Source organism: Amblyomma maculatum, chromosome 1 (assembly GCF_055883805.1).
Source record: "Amblyomma maculatum isolate TAMU_Amacu chromosome 1, ASM5588380v1, whole genome shotgun sequence".
Taxonomy (NCBI): Eukaryota; Metazoa; Arthropoda; class Arachnida; order Ixodida; family Ixodidae; genus Amblyomma; species Amblyomma maculatum.
The window spans coordinates 140827410-140844268 of NC_139344.1; the positions used below are offsets into that span (position 1 = coordinate 140827410).

Here is a 16859-nt window from a genome sequence, read left to right on the forward strand (position 1 = left end):
ATAACTAGCTGTTGACTCCAGTCATCCAGACACTGACACAAACAAGTTTCAGCTAATAATAAAGAACAAGAAAAATGAATAGCAGACAGTGACCAGTATACAAATTTTAAAAGACAATATGTAAAAATATGTTGTTGCACCCTTTAGTCATTGTACAGAGCTGGCAAGAAAAATGCCTGTAATGCTAGGAATGACAAAGCTATTTCCAAGTCCCAAACATACTTCACTTTCCTAAGAAGACTTCACATCCTCCTCATTGTACACAGATTAGTACTAGAGTACAGCTGAAGAAACCAGGATAACAAAGATAGCGACTATAAATGTCTATGTGCTCAAAGTTCGCACTGCATTAATTAGCAACAACATGGCCCGTTCAGACACAAACCTAAACCAATAAAATGTTACTGTTATATGCTCAATTTGTTACTTGAAAAAAAATCCAGTTTAAGGTCACTTTAATCAGTTCACTAACTTGCATGGGAGTTACCCATGTACTGTGCAGTATGCCACTCTAGTCCTATATGGACACTAATGACAAAAAAAAGTATTCCATCTCCACGTAATCAACAAAAAAACTGCACACAGTCAAACTGGTTACTAATATTTTAGACAATATTTTATAAAATTTGAGCAATTCTATCACGGTAATGGCCAATAACACTTCAATGGCCATTGCAATGAATTTGAGGCATTCTGAAAGCACACTGCATCTTGTACCCCAGTCAAGCGTTCAAGTTAAAGTGCACTAACCTGGAGTGTACTTCGCAGCTCAAAAGCAACTTTACGCTATGCAGTGCTAAATGGAAAAGTGGAGTGCACTCGCATAAGCACTCGTTCGTACGAAACTGGCATTTGAAAAGCATGTTTTAAAAAAGAAATTGGAACGTCCAAGCACGAAGTTCAGAGAACTGCTTTTTAAAGTAGTAAAACACTAAAAAAATGCTTAAAACGACACCGGGCCATGATTCGGAGACCCCCTATCAACAAACACCATGAACAATAACAAACGCCCCATAACTGAAAGTGGCATAGCCACAGTGGCGCATCACGCTTAATGTGGAAGTTGCCTACGCAGTTACCACGTTGATATTTTGTCCATCGCTACTTTTATAATAGGAATTGTTTTATACGATTTTTCAAATGGAAATATGTACAAAACACGTAAAATCAACTGTTATACATATCTAATTAGATAATACATTTATGACGAAGAAATTTCTGCCGGCAAGGCTACGCATTCGGCCCCTCTGTTTTGCAAACGCACTCCGACCTGGGTGCATACTTTGGCAAGTGCACTTATGTTACACAGTTTAGCAGGGGTAGAGTGCACTTTTCGTAAGTGACACTCGCCGTAAGTGCACTTCATTTTGCATGCTTGACAGGGGTATTTGTGTGTTGAGCTTCAGCAGTGTTCTGGTGCCAAGCATGCTTCCAGCAGGTGGTGTTTCCAAACATGAGTGCATGAAACAGCTGCAGTAGTAATATGACACTTGCATGTGTGACCGTTAGCCAGCATCTAACAATTTCAGTTTTTCATCTACCTAAGGGAGCAAAAAAAAAAAAAAAAACCTGCCACCAATGTAGTGCCCTTGAAGGCTGCTCACAGTGTTACTGACACTTGAAGCAGGAGTTCTTAGTGAATTCTTTCTTGATTTACGCTCAAACAAATTTTGCTGGAGAATATTCGCACTTCTTCAGTCGGCTAATGCACACAAGCTGTTGCAGGTTTTGCCAACCAAGAGATACATGTCTTAACAGCAACTAGTGACAACAGCTGTCTGAAAGATAACCTCGGCTGTATGAAAACTTCATAAAGGGCTCCGAAAACACTGCACTGTGACCGGAAATAGATTCGAATGAAATTAGAGAACTAAACAAAATCTTGGGAGAAAAAGAGCAGTATAAACAGTTAACAGGGACAGAAAAACCCGTGGGTGGTTTTCATCAAGACACACCCACTCTCCTAAGCGGGAATTCAGATCTCTTAGTAGTTGCACAAAATGGAACAAGTGCCCAGTGTAATTTATTACATACTGTTTGCCTAAATCACAATGAGAAGTTTAGGAAGTGATGTCCCTAATGTGGTATTGTCACACTTGCGACTCAAGGAGATTGTGCGACCGCTTTGGTCGAAAAGTGACAACTGCAGGCCGTTTGAGCACTGCTCGATTTTCCAGTCTTGCAACTGCTGGTCGCGAACCAGTAGCCAATCAGTGGCTAAGCTGAAGTGAACGGAAGTTAGCTCTACTCTATGTGGCGAACAGTCAAGATAGACAAGACATGTTCTGAATGAGATGACTTAAAACGACCCGCTGGTCAAATTTGCAAGTGTGGACATCAGTCGAGCTGAGCTGTTCCCTCGTCGCATGCCCTTCACAACTTCAAGTGTGAATGAGCCTTGAGTGTGCACAATTTAGCAACTATGTTTTTTTTTTTAATCTCTCACAGTTATGGCTTTGAAAGATTAATTAGTCTGAACCTAACAAATCAGCATGATTTTTTTTTTCTTTTACTGCCATTTGGTGCTGCCTGCTACAGTAGGATAAAACATTTGTCCACAGCTTACTTATCTGCAGTAGTTGAATTAGGTATGCTGCATAAGCCCAGCATTTTTTGGAAACAAAAAAGGGTTAAAAAATACAAGCACAACTGTGGCAGCAGCACACACCAACACTGCTGCCCTGCATACAGTAGTTGAAACCCCATGGGCAGCAGCAGATAACCACATGCAACACAGTACACTGCAGCAGTTCATTTATGGAGAAAACCAATACCGCTGCTTTTCCCATTAAATGGAAGCAGCCAGAATGCAACTTTGTGAGAAAACTAAAAAACACCACTAGTGCCCGAGCATCACACACAGATTACAACAAAAGCAGCAGTAAAAAAGAAAAAAAAAATGGAAAGCACGTGGTTAGCAAGTGTTCAGCTAGTATGGGGATATTTTTTATTTTGTTGCCAGATTATACACATTTAGACTGTAATGTTAATCTCTCGACAAGAGGCCATGCCATGGGACAGCAACATAACCATGTAAGTTGTCAAACAGTAGAGAGCTGTCTTTGTTATACCCCTGTCACACGGCCAATCTCAATGCCCATTAAGTCAACAGCCACTGAAATTTTCAAAGGCCACTGAGATGCACTGCTGCCACACGGCAATTTCTATGATAACTGAATAGCGGGCACGTGATAAGACAGGTGGCACCACAGGTAGCAAAATCAAGTAAAAATATGAAGTGAAAGATAAAACGAGGTGGACATTCGGCTGAATGCTATCCTTAAATGAAAGTTTGTTATTCGGAGGAGGGTATTCAAATACCTCATAGCTCAGCATAACCCACAAGCAGCAATGGCAGAAAACAATGGGCTATAACGATGCAAGTGCACTTAGTTTCAGACGTTTCAGCAGCACTCATTTTGCACCGGCGAAACTGGCGCTGCTCGGTAGTCGTCTTTGCAAAGTTCGTAGTTGCTATCATTGAAGCATTTGCGGGGTTCTTCTTGGTCTCGGTTGTTGCAAAGCACACTCAAAAGCACAGCATCGGTTTGTTTACGTCTAACCATAGCACACTCTGCAGAGCAATCACTTTGACAGGTTAATGTCACCTAGAATTTTTTCAATCAATCAAAAAAGATGTTTTGTTTCTATGTCTTGTTTTTCACGTTATGACGTGAGAGAGACTACTTTTAATGGCCCTTGATCTTTTGATGGCCATTCACAAACCTCAGTGAGACAATGCCCATAGTGTTCAAAGGTCACTGAAAACTGCCGTGTGGCAGAGGCCTATCCCCATCGAGTTCGATCCCCACCAATGGGCATTGAAACTGCCCAAATGACAGGGGTATAAAACATGGCAAGTTTCCAAGCTGCAGCTTTTGGCATACTCAACACAGCGCTCACGAAGCAACAAATTGGAACAAAGAAAAGGATGCTGAACTCATCTCTGTGTAGGCTGAATAGCAGAGGGTATATGTAAAATCGGAAATACAAAAAAATGTCTTGTACTGGTCTGGCATGTGGATTTAATGTCCCCGAGCTGGAGGTAAGCCAGTAGCAGTACATGGAGTTAATCCACCAGCAATGCATGAGCTGTGACATACTGTAGTGGAGGGCTCCAGCCCCGCCGGGGTGGCGCAGTGGTTACGGCGCTCGACTACTGTTCCCAAGGACGCGGGATTGAATCCCGGCCTCGGCGACAGCTTTTCGCTGCAGGCGTAAAGCAAGGCGCCCGTGTGCTGTACAATGTCAGTGCACGTTAAAGAACCCCAGGTGGTCGAAATTTCCGGAGTACTCCACTACGGTGTCTCTCATAGCCTAAGTTGCTTTGGGGCGTTAAACTCCACAAACCAACCAACCTAGAGGAGGACTCCAGATTAGTTCTATCACCTGAGGTTCAAATATGCACTAACATCACACACCACACAGGTGTTTTTGCATTTTGCCTTAATCGAAACATGGCTACAGCAGCCGGAATTCAATCTTGTGACCTTGCGACCATGAACTGAATGCCAAAGGAAATGAGCGATTTCCATGTGTGTGTGTGTATGTGTGTGTGTAGGAGGGGCTTTAGATCAATTTTAACTAGCAAGGGTTGTTCATTGTGCACTAATGTCTCACAGTACACCAGTTTTTGCATTTCGCTTCCAATGAATGGTAGCCGGAGACAGATCCCACTAACTTTAGCTAAGTAGCAGAATGCTAAAGTTGTTGTGCCTTCATGTGGCAGTACGATATAACATATGATGAGAGATCACGTTTATGCAAAGCAGCTTTGTTGAAGCAGGACGTGCGCTGCAAAGACAAATGGTAAGCATACTACTCTTGCTCTGAGCAGCCACTTGGCCATTTGGCAACAGATACAACAATTCAGTTTCAAAAAAAGCACCCAATTTCTGCTTCACTATCAGCCTTCAGAATGATTAGGCTATAATTTGGTCTTGATCCCTCCCTCATGTTTCGCATCTAAAAAAAAAGGTGGTTTAACCTGCATGCACAGGTGAAGCATAGGAACACTGTAATTTCAATGAGAAACCAATGATGAGCAATTTTACATAAGGGCAGGGGAAAAAAAAGTTCTCTGCAATGCATTTAGAATGACGAAACAAAAACATATATCAAGGTTCAAGAATACTGAGCCAATTACAATAGCACATGTCATGAAGACAAACAGACCAACTTGCCGGTCATCCTCAAAACACTCCCAATAAAAGAATTGGTTCATAATGACACATTCACCGCCATGTTGTTGCAAATGGCACAGTCTTACTGCATACTACAAAATGAATGCGGCAAGTTGCAGAGCTCACTTGCAGAGCTCTCGACCCATCGACAAAAAATTTTGATGCCATGCTAGGTTTCTAGCACTGAAAAAGCAATCATTACTTCAAGTAAGCATCAGTTGTTTTTGAGGCGTCCATAACTCTTTTCTTACAGCAGAAAAAAAAGGGGGGGGGGGGGGGGGGCAATTTCAAGGTTGTGTACTGAAACATTTTTTTTACTAATAAATTATTTTATTAATGCGTAGCCATTAAGTAGGTATGTTGGCAATTTCGCGTCACCAGAATTGTCATCACGATTATGTACAAACGAAACAAGTTATAAGAACGAGAATAGAGGACTAAAAACCTCGCTGGGGAGGAAATCATTTGGTGCATGTGGATTAACTAGGTAATTGAGTAATTAATAGTAATTAGTAATTAACAAGAGCAGTAAGGTAATTAATTAGAGCCATTTAAGTCAATCAGACGTCAAAATAGCCGGGAGGGGTAATAGCAACATTCGAAGTGAGTCACGTGGTACTCAACTTGCGATGACGGTCTAACTTCTGGTGGCGGGAAATTTGAAATGCCTGAGCATGAACGAGCGAGAAAGGCCGTGATGGCGTGCACAAATGGGTGGAAATTGTTAGAAAGTGTGTAAAGAGAGGTAATCAACGAACTGAAGTCTGAAAAATTCCGAAAGTGCACTGGGGAAATGCAAAAGCCTGAGCATTGCTGCTGCACACGGTATATTGCGCGCCCCTTGTCAAACACAACCAGCGTTCCGTTGAATGCATCAAAGTTCCCTGGCGTTCTATAATTGGTTTACTGGCAAGGAAAGGTGCAGTCTATCACTCGTGGTACCCCGCTGACACATCTCGCGGACAACATAGCAACGCTCAGGCTTACATATTTCTCCAGTGCAGATTCTACAGTGTTCTCCAAATTTTGTTTTGTAACACATTACAGTATAGTAAAAACTAATGACAAACTATATATTGTTTACAAAATAAAAATTCAGAGTAGTAAAATTTGGCTCTCACAAATGTTTCCACAAATATTTAATATATCCAGTCATAGAACAGAAGAAAACCTAGAATACTTTTTTTAATGTGACACTATCAAAAATGAGTATTAAAAGTTACGGGACCCTTAACTTCAACCTTCCAATCAGACAAAAAAAAAAAAAAAGAACCTTGTGCACACTGCTCTTAGCTACTCCAAGTACAATGCCAAGGTCAACCCCAGGCTGCCTTGCAGAAAATATTAATAATAAAATAACTGTCCGCATCCAAGCATCCAAAAGGCCCAGAAAGCAATGAATCTCTCTGGCCCCGTCGGGTGCGAAACTTAGACTGGTTCCTTCCAAACTGAAACAAGACGAATGGATGTTATCATTTTACACTAAGCTGAGACTTGCTCCCATGGTCGGTATCACAAAATCACAAAAAAACTGATTTCCGAGCAGAGTCTGTGCAAGACGAGGATGCCCCTTTGAGCACTACACTTGCTGCAATCCTGTGTTGGCAGGTTTCAAACAAGGTTTAAAAATACTCCCCTCGTTTGGCTGAAGAACAACAAAAGTCTGAGACCAAAATACAATCACTTTGCAACATATTGAATAGTGTTACTGACCCACTAGAACAGCCTCACATAGCTCAGAATGGTGCATTTCACATCATCGTTCAAAATGAATTAAACAAGAGCAGTAAGGACAAATGGTGTTGAAATCTGACTGGGTGTCATTTTGTATTAGGTTCCTGGAAGGCAAGGAATGACAAACGTTATGCAAGCTGCACTGCAGTTTCTGTTCTAGCAGGTGCACAACCTCAAATCAACATCCGGTCAGAAACTGCAGCCAATTTCTGAAGACTGATAGATGGCAGTGCCACCTGTGAGAAAAACAATAAGCTGTTTGCAGCTCAAAACAAGCAGCTTGGGCAGTTAATATGAATGTCTCATATGGCATGACAACCTACAAATTACATAGGCCTCACGACTTTAGCAACTGCAACGACCAAAGAGCTCTGAAAGCCTACAAGTGGTTTACCATGTGCTCCTGTACATCTCATCAAGCCAAAGTACATACACTCGTCCGTATACATTTTGCTTTAAACACGTACCAGCATGTATTTGGTCACAAGGCGAGGCGGTGGATCCAGGTGTTCAAAGAAACCCATTTTTGTAATTCCAGTTATACTCTGCTTCTGTAGGTCAAACTTTTTTTTCACTACAAAACCATTCCAGCAACCAGGCAGTCTTCTAAAACCATTCCAGCCACTAGGCAGTCCAACTAGAGCCACAAAAGCAAAGGCAATGCTTTTGAACAAACATGCAATGTTATCCAACAGGGCCAATAATACACTTTACAAGGCAATGCAACGTAATGAGGCCTGCTGGGGTGGCACATTGGTAAGGATGCTCGATTACTGTGCCCAAGGATGTGGGATCGAATTCCGGTAGCGGTGACCGCTTTTCGACGGAGGCAAAAGGCAAGGCTCCAGTGTGCTGTGCGATTTCAGTGCATTTTAAAGAGCCCCAGATAATAAAATATCTGGAGCCCTTCCACTACGCCGTCTCTCATACCTCGAGTCACTTTGGGATGTTAAAACCCGTAAACCAAAACGAAACACTGGGCTACATGGACCCACTCAACAAAGGGTAAAGCAGAGAGTTACTTTTGTCTTGCATTTCTGCTTGGTGGACAGCATGCAAGTTGCTCAATTAGTGTCTTTCACCAAAATAGCTACTGTGTTGGCGAGGTCAGCCTCAATAGGTCAAAAAATTTCCCGAGACATTTCAATGTGTAGCAAAAGCTGAAAGCTTGCAAGCTGTGAATACAGGATATGATGAAAACTGCACCCAGTTATCAATAGGAAGGTGTAATTTGCTAGTGTTATCCCACAGTTGTACTTGCATTAAATGTGAAGCCGCTAATAAAACCAAGAGGATCTAATCTCACTAAACAGCAACGATGGTTCGGAGCTCACGCTTAAGATAAAACTACTATGGTAAGAAATAAGTAACAGTATGCAATTGGTGAGATTAAACCTTCTCTTCATTGCCTACACTCAAATAACCAGCTTTGCAAGAATTGCAACTCTCCTATAAAACTGGGCTGGTGCACAATCTACACTACAACAATTCTCCAGAAAAATCAACGCAGCATGAATTTCGATAACACCTGGAACTTCACACACATAAGGAAATGTGAATATTGTACTATTAAAACTGAGATGCACAATGCTCATGATACCTTATTAGTACACACTAAAGTTTGTAGCAAAAAGCTACAGCAAGGCACTTGAGCCACACAAAATATGAACATCCATCCTATAACATTGTAGGAAGCAGAATTATCGTACATTCGGCTATGAAAACACAGCAATCATAAGAAAACGATTCCACCATTAAGCACTCAACTGAAAAATAGCATTTTTGTACATGCAGCAAGCTTTAATAGAAGAGGTAACTTAGCCTTGACACTATGTACAAGCAAAACTTGTCCTATTCAGTTACCACTCTCATGTAAAAGTGGCATTTATATTTGCATGTGGCTACTAGCCCACAACTATGCGTCACAATATCATTGTGCTAGCAAAAAATATGCTCAGTAGTGAGAGAAAAAATAGCACGTCTACACACCTCTGCTGAAATAGTTACATCGACACTTTTTCCCCTTTTTGTAGCGCTCAAATTAGAAAGTAACAGCAATGACAAAAATGAAGCAAGTTAAACCTAAGCAGAATATTTCTGCCTTGGAAACTTGAATACCCCCTCGCAGCACTGCATCCACATTAGTGAAGAAACTTTCTAAGCTTTACTCTGAAGTGTCTAGATTCCTTCCAGTGTCAGGCATGCTGGCCAGATTTTAAATACCTGACAGACATAATGGTATGGCATTTTGGTGCACAGAAAAAACAAAAAAAAACATCAGTTTTCAGAAACAAGAAATAAAGGTGAACATTGAAAGCTCTACAGTGCACCTAGGAAGTGCCCCCTTTTTTTCTCTCATCAATGGAATATTTTATTAAAAGACACTGTAGCTGAGTACTCATTGTGGAAATAACTTTAAAGAAAATAATTGGGCATTAATGTTTCTTTAAGAACAGGGCTAAAATTCTGTGAGCACAGAGGTCTGTGTTGCATTTTTACTCTTCTCGATAGCAGAACACAGCGTGCACATGAAATACTTACAGGACTAACTCTTCCTGCGGCCCTAGAAATGGAAGGTTACCCCCATGAAAGCCGGAGAAAAAGTGAACATGTAGTTCCATCACATGGGAGTTCTAGACATATTGCGTGGGCACATTTGCTTCCAGTAAGAAGCCCAAACTTGGCATAGTCTTATACCAGTTTCCATTGGGCGAATAGGATCACTTTTAGCTGCACTAAAAGTGGTCTTGCGAGTTTCGGCGCCTACCAGTGGTCAAACAGGAGCAGTAGCGTTGCGTTCTACTGGCAGAGAAGGCGCGCTTTTGGGGTCCCGAGAGCAGCAGAGAGCAGCCCTCGGTGCTCCGTCACCAGTGGCGAAGTACGGAGGAAGTCACGCGACCTTTTCGACGTCACTTCTGGTTATTCGCCTGGAACCAAGGACGGTCAAGAAAAATAGGAGAAGACGGCAGCAGTGGCGTTCAGCCAGCGGATACGGGCAACGCGAGCGCGGGAAAAGTTTGATCACATGACGCTCGACGTCACGCACTTCCCCTCGCTACGCTCCGAGCAGCGTGGATGTTCCGTTGGGGAGATGAGAACGCGTGTCCCCAGTGCTCTCGTGCGCGGCTCTGGCTGCTTGTTGCTCTTGCTCCTGTTCGCCCAATGGAAACCGGTATTGCAGAAAAAATTTCGCTAGACAGGAAATTTACCTGGTTTCTCAAGGAATGTTAACCAGATGAGATGGGGCTTTACTGCAACAGATATAACAAATAATCGCAGCTATAGCCAAGAGAACCCTTAATGCAGAATACCTTAAAGCAGTCACAGAGTCAACTATCAAAATTATGCTCAACTGCTTAAGAACATGCTAACAAAACAGGAAATGAATATGACAATCTGCACTGCACACAAATTGGGTCTCTGGCAGACATCTTTGTGGAACAGTGAAGCTTTGCAACAACTCAAGACAAAACAAAAAGCTTCAAAAGAAGCTAGAGCTGTTGAGATGCATGCTACAGGCATAACACACTACACATTGCAGCATACATGTACTATTGTGCGTAAAAGTGGAGAGACCATGGCCTCAATGGCCGGAGTGGCTGCAGGGACGCACTACAGCGCTGCTAGCTTGCTCTGCGCGCTTGTTCGGAGAGTGCCCGGCATGGCGTACAACTTTTCCCTCACACTCAGGCTGGAGCTTATCATGACTGACAAACTTCCAGAGTGGCATTTGGCTACTCTGCTGTTGACGTGCTCCCTTTGACACGACCGTCAACAGCAGAGTAGCCGAACAGCCGAATAGCAGAACAACCGAGTAGCAGAGTAATAACATTGCAAGGTATTCAGAAATTGCGCAGTCCCGCATTAGTGAATAAAGTGGACAGTAACGATGCGTCGCCGCACTTGACTCCGCAGCAGCAAAGGACATTTTAGTTTTAGTGCGTTTCGCATTTTTCTCCCCACAGAAGGAATCATGATGTGTTTTTATAGCTCGATTGCACAATATTTTCCAATTTTATTAAGCTAATACCTCAGTCCAATCAGAGACTCGGAACAAGCTTTCTTGATCCAAGAACCGGAAAGTGTATTTCAGATGATTTGTATTAAGATCATTCCTGGAAGGGTGACGCCTTGTGTTGTATTATTAGGTCGCTGTCATGAGTGCCTCCAAAGCGGAGGTGCGGGAAAGAGTTGAGACTACATGGGATGTGATTAACTGTTTGTAAGTGCCATAAAACGGCATGTACTTGAATGCACAGTACACACGTCCTACAACTGCTAGCCTGTTCATTGATGCGTTTCTGTAAGACAGAGTTTTGTATAAGAAACATGCAAGAAGCCGCTGTTTTTGCTGTGACACCCTGGTAGGGCGAATGAGTTACAGCATGCAAAGTATTTTATAAATCAATCTGTAGCATGAGCTGCTATCTTGGTGATGCTGATCAACATATCAGAAATTAAAGGACTGTAGACACCAAATTTGGGTGGCATATTTCTTCTTGTTAATGATGCGTAAGTCAGTTGGTTTGTGGGGTTTAAAGCAACTCAGGCAATGAGAGACGCAATGATGCGCAAGTCATTCCTGTATATCGATCCACAAGCAGTTCTCGCCTACGGCCCCTAAATAATTTACAATTGAATTTTCTTTTCTCACCAGTTTTGGTTTTAGTAGCCAAGAGATGGCTGTGACGTCACAATCAAATAGTGTTGCACGGCAAGAAAAAAACGACGATATAATAGCAGACTCTTCACTTGTAGTGATTCCTGTTCTTGAGGCAGGCCTGCAGTTAATTCAAATGACACAGCAATAATTATATCACTGTATTCTCATCCGTCGCTTGACCTAGACGACTGTGACGTCACAGCCATCGCTCGGCTGTTGAAACTGAAACAGGTGAGAAAAAAAATTTGATTATAAATTATTCGGCAGTTGTAAGCAAATATGACGTGGCGATCCATGTATAGCCATGTCTTAAACATCATTACAAAGGATAAAACATGAATTTAAGAATTATGTGCCTATACTCCTTTAAAGCAAAATTAAAGCAAAGCGAAAACGAACATTTTCCCCTTGTCGCCTCCACATCCAAAATTCCGTGTCTTATATAAATGCGTGGGTGAACAAGTCAGTGTCATTGAGAAGAGCACAGTGTGCATGCGGGCACACGCCGTGATACCGCGCCGACAACAGTCCATCACTGTGTCATCATTCCATTTTTCCACACCTGCGATCTAAAGGAACTCAGTGACCGAACGATACAGCACAAAATACATCATGGCATCATAGTAGCCAGTCAGATACGCAGAATCTTAATCCAAATCATCCTTTGTAGTACGCTCCCCAGTTTGTGGAGCAAGAAACCTTGCCACGGTTCTTCGATTGGAATAAGCTATCAGCTCTTTTAAAACGCGAAACTCACATTGACGAGTTCTCAACTTATAAGAAAAATTCTTAGGTTATCAATAGGTCCGTTTGATTCAGCTGCACTCTGTGCACCGGGGCAGCTTCCTAAACGAATGGCAGGGTGCAGGCCGGGTCGTCTGCTAGCCTTGGCGTCGCCAACCAGCTGCGGTCGGCTGTGTGCAACGCGCGTCAACCGACACCAGCGTCCCGGTAAACTTGATGAATTTTCAAATAGCACATGAGAATGAAGTTTTGCGATTAACCAGCCACGATGCTTTTGGCCTGTGCATTGTAATAAACAGCGAAAATATCCTACTTAATTATTCCACTTGTCAATGAAAACATGATCGAGCTCGCCAAGGAAACGGCTACGCGTACTCACAAGAAGTAAACACATGAATGTGGTGGGATGACCAGTATGCGTTCCGATCACCCGCTGCCGCTGCATATAATGTGCTTGCAAATCTTCATGTTCAGGATAATTAGCGTCTGTGATCTGAACGGCAGCCGATAGGATTCATTCAATTGTGAATTCGGTGCACAAGTTATTATAAAAGCTAACAGCATCATGTGGTAGGCTGGCTGTGAATATTGCCGCTCACATCAACAGACGCCAACATGCCAAATAAAATGATAAATTGTCAAATAGAGCATCGCAATGAAGCGTTGACACGAACCAGCCTCGAGCTCGATGCATGTGCACCATGCGGCAGCTGGCACGAAGCGCATACAACTTTTACTGACCACGATTGAAGTTGGCATGCAACGCATGCATGTGCTTGCTTGTTATAGACCTGGTTTGAAGTATCCATTGTTTCTTTGGTGAACACAGGCACCGCTCTCGTTGAAGAGTGGAAAAGCTATAGGGTCGTTTCACTTTTGATCACAACATGCAAGCCATTGTCGTGCAAGCTGTCGTCTGCTTTCATGTGGTGGCAGCAGCTGCACCATTTCGGCACTGACCGCTGAGCTGGTGCACAGTTTTGCTGAACTTTTTGAAATGAAAGACGAGGTACAGAGGGCACCATGTTGCATTGCTGAAACAAATGGCAAAGTGCCACACTACATGAACCAGTTCACGTAGTGCAGGTGAATCAAACAGACCTAATGACATGCACGCCACATATACGCGATAGCGTTACTTTTCTACAGCATGCTACATGGTTATGTTATTGTCTATGTAAAGAAATGACAGCGAGATTAATGCTTGTCTCTGAATTATTTAGTGCGTCATGGATATATATATATATATATATATATATATATATATTTTTTTTTTTTTTGTGCTGTGCTGGGTTTTATGGCGCATAAGTAATTATAGCTATCATGCACCAAGAGCAAGGTTAAAATGTGTAATGTTCAGAAAAGTGAAAACAAATGTGCTGAAATCGATTTTTTTTTATAGGCCTCATGACATCCTGTCACCGTTGACGTTTCTTTCAGGTAAAGGTTTCAAGCTCAATGGGATCACAATCATCACAGTCTTACGTAAGAGAAATGTGGACCTCCATGCAATCTCTCAGAGGCATGCTCATGATTTTACGAGGCTGCCATGCTTCGAAAGCGAGTGGGAGGGGGGGAGGTCAGGGTTGTTCCCATTTTTTCCAGGCTTCGAATATTCATGCGGCCGACACCGTCGACGCTGAAGGATATTTTTCGACCTGAGTTTACTAACGCTATTGCTTCAAAATAAACCATTATTCTTCCTGTTGGGAGCGAAATAGGAAATGTCGGTGCAACAGAAGTTAAAATTCCTTTTGCTGCTGTGGAGTCAAGTGAGTGGACGCAGGCGCAGGGCTGCCGATTGCTTCTTTCACTAGTGCAGGACAGCGCTATTCCTGAACACCTAGTTACTCTATGAACACTTTGCGCGGTGCACACCCCCTTTGATGCAACCGACAGCAGCAGAGTGGCTGAACACCGTGCTAGAAGTTTGTCAGTCACGATAAGCGCCAGCCCGAGAGCGAAGGAAAAGTGCGTCACGCCGAGAACTCTCGCATTGAGCCGTGCGAGATAGCAGCGCCGCAGTGCGTCCCCACAGGCGCTCCTGCCGCCGAAGCCGTGGTCTATCCACTTTTGCGCACAATAGTACAGCCTTTGTCAAAAGTATAGAGACCAAGGAGTTTGCTTCAAGCCTGTGTAGCAGGACTGTTTAAGCATCAGTAAATACTTTTGCAATCGTGCAAGAAGCCTAACAGTTTTTAAGTTGGAACAACTTTAGATCTCAGCTGTTGGGGGAAACTTTGCAGCAATTAAAGCAAAACAAGGTGCTTCAATATAAAACAAAGGCTGTAAAATTGTTCAACTTAGTAAGCAATATCACATCCAATTGTGTGAAACTGTTCATTTTGAGGGCCGATTTACATCTCTTCATTAGTTTCAAAACAAGTTCCACCCTTTGAACACAAAACTCATGACACTTCGCACACAATGAGGAGGAACAAAAGCATATGTAACAAAGCTACCGCGCTGCTACTTAAGCCTGGTACCAGAAAAAAAAAAAATTTTACACCACTTGTAGCATAACACATCTATTGAACAAATGCGCTGGATGCACCCATCAGTTTCAATACAAGCAGCAAAAATACCTGCTGCGTTACACAAGACTTTCCTTCGGCACGCAAAACAAGCACAGTAGAGCAAGTGCGTTCGGCCGCTCGGCTAACGGGCAACACTGGGCAACCAAACATTCCACAAAAGCACACACCTCTGGCCCCACAATCAAATTTCCGCTTGCAACCTCTACCCACAGCATCAAAAATTGGTGATTACAGATAATGCTTTGTTACTTGCAAACTTTAACACTATCTGTGAACGCGGCACACTTTTTCACATAGGATATAAACACTGCAGGCTGCAGGCAAGTCTAGTGCCACCATCACTAGCATATCTTGTGTGGCCGCACAAGCAATTAAGAAAAAACAACATGCAAAATAAACAAGAACGCGAACTCAAAAACGAAAAAGTTGCACTTTGTTACATTGCACAACGACGGCGCAGTTAGTCGACGCGCCGGCACAAACTAAACGCTTCACTCCTACGAGCTCTTTCAGTACAAGGTGCACACTTACCGCGTGTCAAGCATGTGTGAATTACACTGCGCTTTCGCTTCCCTTAACGGCAAGTTCTCAAGGCAAGCCCACTTTTGGTTTCTTGCGCAAAGCGCACCTCGCAGTTGCGGGCACACTTCGCCGCGTTTAGGCCTAACATGATGGCAAGTTGAACGAGCCGGTGGCACTAAGTTCACGAAAACTAGAAACTCACCACATCTAATAAATAAAAGTCAGCACTCAGCGTCTTACCACAGATCAAGCTAAACTGAATGCACAACGAACAACGCGCATAAAATGAGAGAAAACTACTAACGTTGCTCAGTGCCCGACAACCCAACACAACAACCAGCCGAGAGCCATTGATTACAGGTCAATGTTGCCGCGTGCCAGTTAGATTTTCCCAGGTGTCAAAACAACATTTCACTTTTTTTCCCACAAATAATTTTTTCGTGATAGAATGAGAACACCTCCAATCAAATTCATCGGGAAAAGTACAGCACAATAACAATATATAAATCCCATGCTTAATGTTGATCGAAAAGATTTTGGAGATTTCTCCATGGCGCCTTCGACTGTAGGAAGAAGGAAAAGAAATTGCACAGGCCATCCGCTGCCTCGTGCGTTTGTGCGGACCACGACCTACTGTATATGGTGCGGACAGGAGAAAATAGAAAGGGAAGAAAGGAAAATAAATAGGGAGAGGAAAAGACGCACGTCGCAACAGCCGTCGTCCGCCACCATGGCCACAGAAGACAAAAGCTTCGGTCGATCTACAGCAGATACAACGTACTTACACCGGTGGCAGGCTAGCCCCCGCCTCAAACGGCGGAGACCTACCAGTCCCAGCACCGTAGAACCAGAACCATCGGCCCGATACATAGCAGCCTGCGCTTACCACTCCCGACCTCTCCAACTTAATTACCCCCTTCTACCCTCGCGCCCCTGGACTGCCCGGACCACGGCACAAGGGCAAACATCCATCCTCCCCGGCCTTGGCTGCAGCAGAGCCATGGCAGAGCCACAGAAATTTGTTGTTCGGGATGTATGCGTTCCCGAAATCACTGTGTAAGATATCACACACTCGACGAATCCGAAATCATTCTTTCACCGTAAAAAAAAATATTTCGTGCGAAAAAAAAAAATGGAAATTTAATTTGTGTTGACACCTGGGAAAATCCAGCTGACCAATGCGGCAACACTGGCGCTCAGTGTTGTTTCTGTGGACACCTGAACCGCGCCGTAAGAGAAGAGAGATTGCTGAGAGTGAAAGAGAAGCCATGCGTACGGTGTCTGTGCCGACCGGCGCGGGTAACGCGTGCCTTTTCTTCATGACGCCGCAGTGGCGCCACCAGCGAAAGCCCGGTTCATGACCGTTTCCTCCGGCCGTCGCCACGCATGACAGAAAGCGACTCGCTTCACTTTTTTCCAAGTGCAAATGAGTTTATTGCAAACAAGCTGTCTGACGGGAATAGGGAAGGGATGTAA

General features: G+C 43.4%; 1 protein-coding gene across 7 annotated transcripts in view; it reads right to left on the minus strand.

The window, feature by feature from the left end:
* Positions 1 to 16308, minus strand: part of LOC146204170 (uncharacterized) — a 158351-nt gene extending 142043 nt beyond the window's left edge. For 3 of the 7 annotated variants that reach the window (XM_084589112.1, XM_084589113.1, XM_084589106.1), the window contains exon 1: positions 15393 to 15751. The gene's annotated coding sequence lies outside the window, so the exon portion shown is untranslated. Of the gene's footprint in view, positions 1 to 15392; positions 15816 to 16168 lie in introns of those variants that run through there. The other 4 variants (XM_084589109.1, XM_084589107.1, XM_084589108.1 and 1 more) reach the window with 4 other exon arrangements.
* Between the last annotated feature and the right edge of the window lie 551 nt (positions 16309 to 16859).